Source organism: Octodon degus, unplaced genomic scaffold (genome assembly GCF_000260255.1).
Source record: "Octodon degus isolate 3935 unplaced genomic scaffold, OctDeg1.0 scaffold00017, whole genome shotgun sequence".
Lineage (NCBI taxonomy): Eukaryota > Metazoa > Chordata > Mammalia > Rodentia > Octodontidae > Octodon > Octodon degus.
In genome coordinates this window covers 20330176-20342393 of record NW_004524593.1, presented here as the reverse complement: position 1 = coordinate 20342393, position 12218 = coordinate 20330176, and positions in this window count along the sequence as shown.

The following is a 12218-nucleotide window of genomic DNA, read 5'->3' as shown; positions in this document are numbered from 1 at the left end:
TCTCTCTCTCTCTCTCTCTCTCTCTCTCTCTCTCTTTCTCTCTCTCTCCCCACCCCCCCTTCCATCTCCTTCTCCCCTTCTTGGCTGCTACCTGGGGAACAGCCTCCCTGCTTCACGCCCTTCCATGCTGACTATTTCTGCCTCGCTGCAGGCCTAGAAACAAAGGCCAAGTGAGTGTGGACTGCACCCTCTGAAGCTGTGATCCAAATTAGGCCTCTTCCTTTGCTTTCCTCAGGTATTGTCCCGGCAATGAGAAACTAGCACACAATCTCACAGACAGCCCGCGCAACGCCCTGCTGAACGGTCTCTCCGTGGCTTCTTAACCATAAACAAAATTGCATGTGAACCCTGAACACCTATAAATGTGCGGAAATACAGGAAAAAGGCTGAAGCACATCAGACCATGAAGTGGAAGTCTCTCTGTAGTAAAATTTCTTCTCTCTACATCTAAGTCTACTTTGAATATGTACTCATTTTATGTTACATGTAGAGGGTTAAGTGAAACTGCACGTTGAGCACTTTTGAGACTCTGAATGCCGCAATCTCATTCTTCGACTTTATCCTTTGCGAGTAATTTTTCTTTCCCTGAGCAGAGTTAAGGGAAGCTGTCAACAGGCAGCGCAGGTAGGAGGACACAGGCTCCTGAATCACCACTGGCTTTCATTATGGCCTGTTTTTCTTTCCCCCAAGACCTCAATGTCTTTTAATTATAGGTCAGCTGATTCTGTAACTGAAGAGATGAAGAGCAGATTAAACGCAGCCTGCTGTTATAGTAATGAGGAACGATTAGGATCTACCAGTCTTCTCTCTTGCATGGAAAACACCAATTAGTATTAATGAATCACTGCTTGTGTGAGACAGCTGGGCCTCTCCTTTAGCCCAAATAGGAAAGGGACTTTGCCTGAAATATGTTCCTTCTTTCTGTTTTCTTATTTTATTTACCTTATCTTCTAAGAATAGCTTTGTATATATCCAAAGCTTTTAGGATACTCCTTTCCTTGGAAATGATGATTAAGAGTAGAATTAAATTTCTCACTTTAAAAGCAGATGTTCTGAGCCTGTGAACTAAAAGGCTAGTTTTGGATACCTATGTGAATTGGTGGTGGGGCTTTTATTTTGTCAGTGGGCTCGAGGGCTGATTTTATTCTTCATTGAGGGTCAGTGGAGGATATGCTGCTGGAGACTAGTGGTCTGTGTTGTATTCCTGTTCTGTGCTATAGATGTATTTTTCTATCTTTATGGGCATAAAATCCTTACTTTACAGTTTTGTATTGTAATGAAACTTTGAATAAATTAGTGTAAGTTCTTGAAAGGAAAGAAATAGCCATGCTTCCGTCCCTGTGGTGTGTGATGTGAATTCTACACACTTTTTGGAAGGGAATTTGGCATTTCTTTCAAAAAGCCTTAAAATGTTTACACTAATCAAATCAAAGCATTCTAGAAATATATTCTAAGAAAATAAGGCAAAAGATTTGCAGTTACTATGCAAGAAATCTAAACAGCTTTTACAAGTACAGTCAGAGACTCATGACACAGATGTGGGGATTTTTGTTGTTCTTATTGTTGGCTCTCTCCGGGATCCTAAGTGCCAGGGACACAGCCTGTTGCATAGCACGCACCCAGTAAGCATTTGTTACATGAATTAATAAATAATATATAATCAAGGAAAGTCATTTTCTCTGAAACTATTTAAGAGGAATTTATAAGTGAAATAGCTGGATAAACTTGTGTAAGAATTATATGAATTTTCTTTCTTTTTATTATTAATTTTATTGAGAAACAATAGCAATGAGACAGTTTCAAAACTGATTAGTAGGAAAGTTTCAATAATTAATACATTGCATATTGTTGTGTTTGTAGTGGTTATTCATAGTACAAGATGCAGACATGATATCTTGTCCAAACACTATTAGTACAAATCTTTCTTCTCCTTGAATTAAGAGAAAGTAGCTGTATATCTATCCTAACTATTTTGTATTCACAGATGCAAAATGGTCCTTCATTTGTAGACCCCTTTTTGTTTAGTTGTTTCAGGGATGGGTATTCCATTGCCATTTAAATATTGTAGGTACGTGAATTCAGCAAAATAATCCAATATAGTCCACTACTCCATAATAGTAGTGGGTTATCCATAGGACTGGCAATGTCAGAAGTTGTTGGCTTGAGCCTTTTACAGCTTAGCATATTAATATGGTTTTACTTTTTATACCTCATTTTTATACTTTTCTGCTGGATGGTTAAGACCAAGATAAAGCAAGACCTATATAACAAGAAATGAAACTTTTGCATCTGACAAGGTCAATCAAATCCCCTCAGGATTTATCCTGAAACCTTGTACTGCAGTTTATAGATCCTTTGTAAGTGTCACCCATGTGGATGAGTCACAGCCATTGCTTGACCAATTTGCTCTCTGTGAAAGCCTAAAAGAAGGTTTTCTCTCCTTAGGCACACTCTACGCCATCGATCACTTTCCTCTGTGGCCCCATAATCTCCTTGATCAGAAAATTTGTGGCCCAACTAGTTACATGATGTTACAGTACAGGTTCTTCTATGTCCTGAGTCTTCACTGACCTTAAAGGCTAGGGCCACAATGTTGGCTTGTCCTTGGAGCCCTTCTTTTTCTAATTTTTGGTCTGCAAACTTAAGTTGTTAACCCTCCAGAAGAGAAGCTTAATTCTTTCTTTCTTTCTTTCTTTCTTTCTTTCTTTCTTTCTTTCTTTCTTTCTTTCTTTCTTTCTGCTGTCAGCCCATCCTGGGGGTGGGGCTGGTGCAGTATGTGGCGCCAGGATTGAACTGCAGTCCCTGGGCACTTCCTAAGCTTGCCTAAGCAGGCACGTTAGACCACTGTGCTATCTCACTGAGCCCTGTGAAGCTTATCTAAAAGTGCATACTGTTTGTGTCCAATTGGGCTGAGTCTGTGGTCCAGTAGGGAACAATGGTTGCTCTGGGCAACCAGGATTGAGGACCGGCAGAAGGAGACTGATTGGCTCTCGGCATAGACTTCCTGTGCTTGGTATTTGATCCACGCACACGCTTTTGAATTTCATGAAGCTAGCTAAATCAATGTATGTGTCTATTTTTATCAATGTCTAAAGTTTAAAGGCCAATTTGAAAGCCACATGCTGAAATAAAGATGTTGATTTTTCTGCTGTGCAAAATTACTGTAAAAATGTTTCATTATCTTTTGTGTTCTTTTCTGGATTTCTCATCAAGCGTGTCTGGCATTATAGAAATAATTAAGAAACAGATGAAACGAGCGTCCTGTAGAACAGTTTGTCTGAGTGCGGACGTAATTCCCAGGAGGCCCCGAGAGAGTGACGCGAGGGGCGTTCTCATGCTGGACATTCAAATACACGCGCAGCAAGAAGTGGGCTAAATAAAGACGGTTTCTCAGTATCAGCTGTGGGAAGTGCCTGGGAAGCCCTGAAGTGAGAGGAGGGGAGAAAACAGAGCTCGACTAAGAGTGACAGAGGGACAGCCTGGAGGAGTTGCAGCTTCTTTCCTGAGAGCTGCAGTAGTGGGAGTAGGCAGCCCAGGAGTCTGGAGGGAGAAGGAAGGCGACAGCAGAGGCGCCCGCAGGGCAGCGGCCCCGGAAAAGTGCAGCCTGCTGCAGCGTGGGCCTCTTTGCACACGAGCCTTGCTTCGCACGAGTCTCCCTTGGTGTTTTCCCAAACTCGAGGCGCGGCAGAGCGCCGCGCGCTCTCGTGCTGGTGGCGATGGCTGTTGAGCCCACGCAACCTGCACCCCGCAGCCTGCGCCGGGCTGGGCGCGCTGGAGAGCGCGAGGCGGCCGCTTCACCCCTCGCGGGCTGGCAGACACGCCACCCCCAGCTTTCCAAGTGAAGCCGGTTGTCTTCCCCCAAATACTTTCTTCTCTTTCTGTTTTTCTTAGTTCACATAGGAACAAGCCGACCAGTCTTCATGCCAGAATGCGAGGGCTCCATCGCTGTTTCTGCCCCTTCTGTCCCAGCCTCCTGTGCCCAGGAGCCCCATCGAGGTCGCCTCCTCTGGCCAGGTACGCTCAGGCTCCCCGCTCTCCTCCGCTGGGCAGAGGGAGGCTGCAGCCCCGCGCAGTCCTCTGGACCCTGCAGAAGGCACAATGACCCGTGACACATGAGGCCCTTAAAGGTGCTCTTCTCTTCTACCTAACATGGCACTTGACATTCTGTTCCGGGGGGGGGGGACGAATTTATCCTTCAGGGCCTGCGTCCCACGGACCCCCTTCTTGAGTTCCTGCGCACCTATACTTCAGGGAGGGCTGAGCTCCCCCTCAATTCAACCCCGCAAGCACTACGCAGCCCTGCCCTGCGTTTCAGGTTCCCTTCACGACTTCATTCTCCATAGTTCCATGAAAACAGAGATTAACTCAGTCTCAGACTTTTCCAAGAATATAAATCAAAAGGGGAAAAAAAGAGATGAAGGTGATGAAGGAAAATCTAAAAGATATGAAGGACAGAAAGTAGAAATTTAATATACATAAGGATTCCGGATCTTCCTGGATAAGAAATCAAAGTAACTGGAAGAGAAGAAAATGTATAATTTTTAAAATTTTTATGGCGCTAAAAATGTTTACTTATGAAACTGGAAAGCCTCCATGAATTCTTGGCAGAATTAATACAAAAGAATGTGCACGTTATTTGGGTAAAAATATAAGACAGCGTGAAGGAACAAGTAATCGATCTGGCTTTTAACTTTGCTGTTGTAGTTTCTGAAGGGGAAGTTTTGCGATAGTAACATTCTACGCATAGCCAATTAGCCTTTCACACATGAAAGCAATAGAAAAACATCAGATAAACAAGAGTTAGAAAATGTGCGGCTCACAAGCATTTTGAGATCGTCATCACCAGACATTCCAACCTCATTTGAGAAAATAGACAGCGTGGCAACCCACTTTCTTCGCTGTATCAGAGTAAAGGCTAAAGCAGAGCAATTTAATTATATCGCCTTTCACTCATGGAAATGAATTATTGATTTCGTGACGCTATTCCCGCTGCGACAGGACCCCCTTCAGGTCCATAGTGCCCGTCGGTATTAAGCAATCCTGCAACTTTCTGCTGTTGCAAGCTGCAGCAGAGTGGGCAGGTCTCGCCCACGCCCTGTGCTCCGTCTCAGTCACACAGCTGCGCCGCAGGTTCCGGGGCCCCTCGCGGCAGCGCGCACCTGGGCCCAGCTCTGGAGGCGGAGCAGAGGTGCAGGCAGCCGCCGGCTCTGGCCCTCCGAAGCGCGGCTTGCGTGCTTTCTTTGCTCCCCTCCTGACTGAACACAGAGCAATCCAAACAGGCAGGTAACAGAGCCTCAGGCTGTCCCTGAATGACTGCAGCGCGGTTGGCCTGTCACTAGACTGAATTACTGTGGCAAGCCACTGAAGTTATGGGGCCATTTGTTAGAGCTACTATCTTGACAAATACAAACACCTACAAAAACAAATAGAAGATACCAAGCTGCCATGAAGGTTGTGTTTGTTTTAAATAGTTTTCTTCTGTAATTGTTTGTGGTAGTCCCCAGCATGATTTCAACAGAGAGCTCTTCTGTCTTGCACGTGGTACTAAGCTGTGTTGACTCCACTTGATCTCGGTGGCTCCGTTGTGAGCTTTGTGTCATGCTTTCCCCATTCTTCAGAGCTGTTATCACAGCCATAAGCACGCCTAGGCCATTAGTAATTGGAGCTAATTCATCTTCTCGTGTGCATATGGGAAATTTATGTTTTCTGGGTCTCTTCAAAAAGGCAGGAGAACCTAGTCTCGCCACAGGTGCCAAAGCTATACATACTTCCTAGATGATAGTGATTCCTCTAACAAATGTGGAACGTTTGCTTTAGGAAAACACAGCTGTGGTCCTGGAGACGTGAGATGGAAGGAAGGAAAGCTCCTCCTGTCAGGAAATTCACTGGGGAGACAGACACGGAGCAGATGCACAGAAGTTCAGGGGGCGCTGACTCCCCCTGGAGAGCGTGAGCAGAGAGAGGGAGGGCAAGGGGCCTGGGAGAGCGCGGGCACTGCTTTTTTCATAATTGATGCTGGAGCAGAGGGCAAGAAAAAGGGGTCTCCCACCACTTCCTCTGCGAGGATTTCCCGAGCCACGAGGGAGCTCAGCCTCTCCAGACTTGGCGAACGAGTTGAAGCGTAAGCTCTAAAAGGGTGAGAAAGGTGGTGTAGGGAGGCGTGGCTTGTGCACCCAAGTGAGAATTTGGACTGTATGCTGTAGGTTTTCCTTCATCTCAAACTTTACTGGATTGTTACACACACAAATTTAAGTATATTGGTATCATTTGTAATTTCGAAGGAACAGAACGAGACCAGGGAAATGTAAGTAACTTACTACAAAGCAAAGCAAGTAGGAGCCAGAACTCAGACTCTACCTTAAATCTGATGGTCGTGAAGAGCTGCCCAGGAGGCCACCGGGAAATTCTGCCCTCCAGGTTTTCTCAAGCCCTTCAGTGTGCAGAAATGTTCTTGCAGTTGTACCTTGTCCATTCTGGATGGCCAGTGACCCCGTCTTCCTGAGCACTCCCCCAGCAGTCTGCCACATTTCTTCTTCTCTGGCAGAAAAGCAAACATTTCTCCTCCATCCAGGAAGGTTGAAGAAGTCTTCCCTGAGTCGGTGATGCCTGATTTCTTTGCTTTTATCAGTAGAGCACGTGGCACTTTTGATGTTGCTCAGACGCTGTTCTTAAAATTACTAGTCATGTCCCAGTGCTGGGAGCTCTCTAGAGCCAAGCACTGGCTGGTGAGTTCAGTGTCACATCCACGTTTATTTGGGCTGGTGCCCTCGCCCAAGGAGAGGCATGCCACCCTCCTGCAGGGACTCCTGTGATGCCTGCTGGTAGACAAAGCCTAAGAGAAGTTAGCGGCCTGCAGGAATAGGTCCATTTTTAGTTCCCAAACCAAGAAAGTGCATGGAAGAGAGAAGCATCCCGGCACACCAACCTTCTTCTAGGAGGTCTGCTGGCGGCCAGATAGGGAGAGCAGCGTCTCCTCCTCTGTCCTGCGAGCAGCCTTTGAGTTCCACAAAACACCTAGCACAGGAAAGGACTACTTATCTGAATTGTACTGGTTCTCAAATTTTATCATTTTGTAAATTTGTTTTGATTTTATAGCTGCAACATTAGATATTCATACCTAATGATATTGGCATGTATTACAGAAGCATTTGATAAAAATCTTTTAGATTGAAGTTGAAGTCTGCAGAAATCTTTCCTTTGAGGGCCAGCAGTATAGCTCAGCAGACTAAGCACATGCTTAGGTAAGCACAGGGGCCAGGGTTCGATCCCTGGTACTACATGCCACACTGGTCCCACTCCCAGGTGTGCTGAGCCTGGAATCTGGGTGTGGTGGCGCATGCCTGTAATCCCATCACTAGGGAGGCAGAAATTAGGAGGATCACTATGAGACCGAGCTGTGTGGTGAGACCCTGCACAACCTCCCCCCCAAATAAAACCTTTAAAAAAGAAATGTTTCCTTTAAAGGACAGTCATACACTTCTGAAACAAAAGAAATACTTGTCTAGAATGTGCATAACATGTACACAACAGAAATCTTAATACGCTTTACTTCCTGGATGCGAGCATCAGGACTGTAGCTCCAGCATGAGTAAGTACCTCAGTCTAGATGACTTACTCTAATTTAACTTCAAGGATGCACATTGAGGTGTTCTTTGTAACTAGAAATAATTTAAACCTTTTCCATTAGTGGATTAATTTAAAATGATAAATACCTGATTGAATAATTTTATACTTTAAAATGATAATGTAGATCCACTTTATTTGTTACTATTATGTGAAATGACTAAATCACTAAACCAAAGAAATCTATCTATCTATCTATCTATCTATCTATCTATCTATCTATCAATCTATCTATCTACCTACCTACCTATGGTTTAATTTTATTTCTGTAAAAATATGAGTTTGCATATCTCTGGTATGTATGGGAAGAATCTATTCAGGAATCTACTGAAAGCCCACTAAAGCTAATACCAGGGGACTAGAATGAGGCTGTAGGAGTCACGAGCTCATAGGACCTGGGTTTTCTTTGGTTCATTGTATTTTCTGACTTTCCTGCATGGATCAGCAATGGATGTCTCAGTGTTAAAATATTTACTTCAAAAGACATAGCTTATGTGTTCAAAAATAACTATTCAGGGTAACCCTACCATTTGGAAGGAGGTACCGAGGAGAACACTCAACAGATTACACGGGAAAGATTAAAGAGAGGGTGGGGCATAAGATGGTTCACAGATTTTGATAATCCTTTGAGAAAAATAAAACAACACCAGAAGTATTCAGGGGAAACAGCCGGATGGGGCAGCCCAAAAGGCACACCTGGGAATAACTTACTTAAACACTAAAATATGGATAGTTTCCTATACTGCTGGGATGTGATTTTACTCTTTTATCTTTCCCAAATAAAAATAACAGGAACCGCTAGAATCAGACTGTAATTTTCTGCTGAGAAAGTAAAAGTGTTCGGGGGAGTGAGAGATAAAGCTTTAATTACTTCCTCCTAACTTACGGTCAGCAAGAGAAAAACCCTAATCATTCTGTAGTTCATAAGTAAGTAATACTGAAAATGCTTCCCTTGAGCATCCCCATAAGAAATTTAGAAAGCGTAGACCATTTCCAAGTCTAAGGCCAAATATCCATAGTTCCACCACCAAGGAAACATTTTAATGAATCTAATTTTAGTGCTTTTCATCACTATATACATCTTCTACTGTCTGGAAATAATCAGTATTCAGTATTATAAGCTAATTTTCATTTAAAATATGCTCAGAACATTTTTTTCTGCTTCTGAGAAATCTTTAAAAGAACAGAATACTTCCTAATCTTTTAGTACGTACATTTTAGGTTGTTGTTTAGTGACTTAGTTTTTACTTTGGTTACGGTGTTATAAATAATTCTGAAAGAAGCATAACATTTTGAGCTGCTCTTAATTATTTTTATTAGGATAAATTCCAGAGTTAGAGTTCTTGGATAAGGTAGATAGCTTAAACGTATTTACGTGCATTATCACATTTTTTTATGCCCCTGGATGACCAAAGATTTGTGAAAGGTCTTGGTGAACACCCCTAGGCTTTCTCACCCTCCAGGGAGGAAATGCCAGGCCCTTTCCCTCCTCTGAACTTGACTTAGACCTGAAGAGGAAGTGGAAGAGGCAGCGGAACTGTAAGCCTCGTTACTGCTCCAAAGAGTGATCTAGGGATCCCAGGGGGACGTCTTCCACCTCTTGGCGGAAGTCAAGTCTGACAGTTACCAGAGCTGGCAACTCTTCAAGATGCGGCACCCTCAGAACAAAGAACACAGCAGGAACCCTCTGCGCACTCACCTCGCTTGGAGCACAGCGAATACCCAAGGTATGCTCTCGAGCAGAGCTAGAAATAAAGACCAGAGTCTGGAAACCGTTCACTCACTTTGCAAGCATTTCTGAAACGGTCTGCAGATCCTCACAGGGAGAAAACTCCTTCACCCACAAGATAGAGGGATTGCTGCTAATGGTAGGTGGGGGCAGGCCATTTTCAAGGGGAGCTGGTCTGAGCTGCTGGAGCTAAAATGGTCAATGTGTTGAATAATCCTTTATACTAAATTATAAATATTTAGGGTTTCCTTCTCTTATGAGAAGTTCAAAGAGTTTTAGATTTGTTTCCTTTACAATAATTTTTAATGTTAATAATAAACAAGTACTGCTTTGCTCCCTGACCCTGGCTCTAAAACCCTCATACTCTGTGGAGATATTTTACAAAGGAGCCCTACTACGCACATGTGCCCCGTATAACCTGGACACACCTAGATCAGAAATCCGTGCTCACCTTGCTGAGCTGTGCTGTGCCTCAGGGCTTAGGACAAGAGAGAGGGGCCGCTGCGTGTGTGCCCTGCCCTGAAGCTACACTCAGTGCCCCTGACTGTTTTATGTTTTGTGGGACTGGGCTGTTTCTCACGTTCACCCTTCTGTCTGCTACACAGAAATCCGTGCTGTAGCACCAGCCCTGCTCACCCACAACTGGGCTGATGCAAGGAATTTACCCACGTGGGTGCCTGCCTCTGCCAGCGCGCTAGCCACAAACGGAACTTGTGCGATGCTGGGAAGGGGGGGGGCTGGACATGAGCTCTCATGTCTATTTTCCACTTGAGTCTGTCTCTTAGTGGCTTTTGCTTGTGTTTCCATTAAACACCCTTCTCTTTGCTGTTAATGTAAGAGTACTATGTTATATATCAGAGATAGCGATCCTTTGTTTGCCCTGATGTTGCAAGTATTGCATGCTTGGTATTATTTACAATACTGCTAGTATAGAGATGGATATTAACATTTTTTTCTCCAAGCTATGAAATCTTTCATTTACAATTTTTGCTTTATATTTAGAAAAAACAGTTATTTGTGATGTGTGTGTGTGTGTGTGTGTGTGTGTGTGTGTGTGTGGCTTCACTGTTAAAAATTATTCCAAGTCACTGTGTTCAACAAAGCATACTTCAGTAACTTGTACTTTTTGTCTCAAGTAGTTCAATCGGAGCAGTTGCGTTTCATTCCTGCTCAGTTGCGGCATCGCTACAGTGCAAAGCTGCTCTTGCAGTACCTCCTCATTGGCCCAGGACCCTAAGGAAGCATAGCTACTGGCCATTGCCCTAACACCAGCAGCTTATTCCCTCCGTGGAGTCACATCAAAGAAATCTTGAACCACCTCGACTGTTTTCCCTATCGTTTAGAACATCAGGGATAGGGTTTTACTTGGAGTTCTACAGTAGAAACTTCTCAACCTTTGCTCAAAATTCTGTTCAGGGGCAGCTGAAGATCTACCAGCTATTCTCATTCAGAGTCCCGGCTGTGTGTCCAGCCCGGCTCCTGGCAGTCTAGGGCTGGGGAGGAGAGTTTCCACTTTGTCTCACTGGCTGTCTGAAGAATCTCTCTGCTATTCGAAACTCCCCATAACAAAGGGCAGAAGGGATGGCCCGGCCACCTGGAAGCCTTCTCTTTGGAGAAGCTGGGTGGAGGGGCGTTGCGGATATTGATCCAGGCATACACATTTTTCAGAGCTAACCACAAAGTTAAAGCTACTATTCTTACATAGCAGGTGATAGTAATTTAATGCCATCCATGATGAAAAAACACTCCAAGTGCTGCATATCAAGTCCTTAGTAAAGTCTTTCAAACTCTGATTCTCTTACAGTATTGCTTATCATCCTTTTCCCGAAGGAAAATTTTGGCAATGAATTGCCCTGCTTTTTAAGCTTCCTTGATTTCACTGCATTCAAAACCAAATTTAGTGATGACCTGACCTGGCAGCTTGCAGCTAGCTTCAGCAGCTCCTGTGGGTTAAAGAAAAAAAGAAAAGAAGAAAAGAAGAAAGAAGGAAAGAAAGAAAGAAAGAAAGAAAGAAAGAAAGAAAGAAAGAAAGAAGCAAGCATGCAAGCAAGGCCTTCTTCCAGCTGGACTCCAGTCACCTTTGAGTACAGGCCAGTTGCAGCCTTCGAGTGGCCCTCAGCAGGGCCTCACCGCAGGAGGCGCAAGCTGCACAACTGCAGCAAGCGCCAGGCCCTTGGTGTCTCCTGTGCACGTGCTGAGCAAGGAGCTGCAAAGAGGCGGTGTGCAAGGCGGCCACCGTGCTCCTCCAGGACATCTCCAGGCAGTGCCTCTCGGGGCCAGCCAGGATCTGCTGGTGCCTTGAAAGGCTAATGCTTTGAAAGAACCAAGTCATTAAAATTAGAACCATGTCTATTAAGTCTTCTTTTCCTAAACACATAATTTTCCATAAAAACAGAAGTTTGTGGTTATTGTAGTACAACCTTTGTTTTGCCTGTGTCAAAACGCTTTAGATATGCTTTCGGAGTGAAAAAGCTGATTTTTATTGCTCAGTGACTCTTCTGTGAACTGAAGCTTACTCATAGGTAGAAGTTCAAAGGAAAGGCAATTAAAACGCTCATGTGCTTAGTCTCCGATGGAGACCCCCATGTGCCGTTGACACGTGATCTGCAGGGAGCCTGCACCCTTAGCGGGCAGGAAACCCCCAGGGCTGGAGGCTGACGGCAGCGTCCTCGGTCCAGCACGGCTTCCTGCTTCCCCAGGTCCCTCTTACTTCAGATTTTGATGGACTTTGTTTTCAGGAGCACACATCCCAAGACACTTGTCTCTCTGGGTGGACTGACATGCGGGGAGAACTGGAGTCAGGTGGGCTGGAATAGAGAAGCCCGGGTGTCAGCCACAGGAGACCAGTGCAAGGGACTGGCCCCCC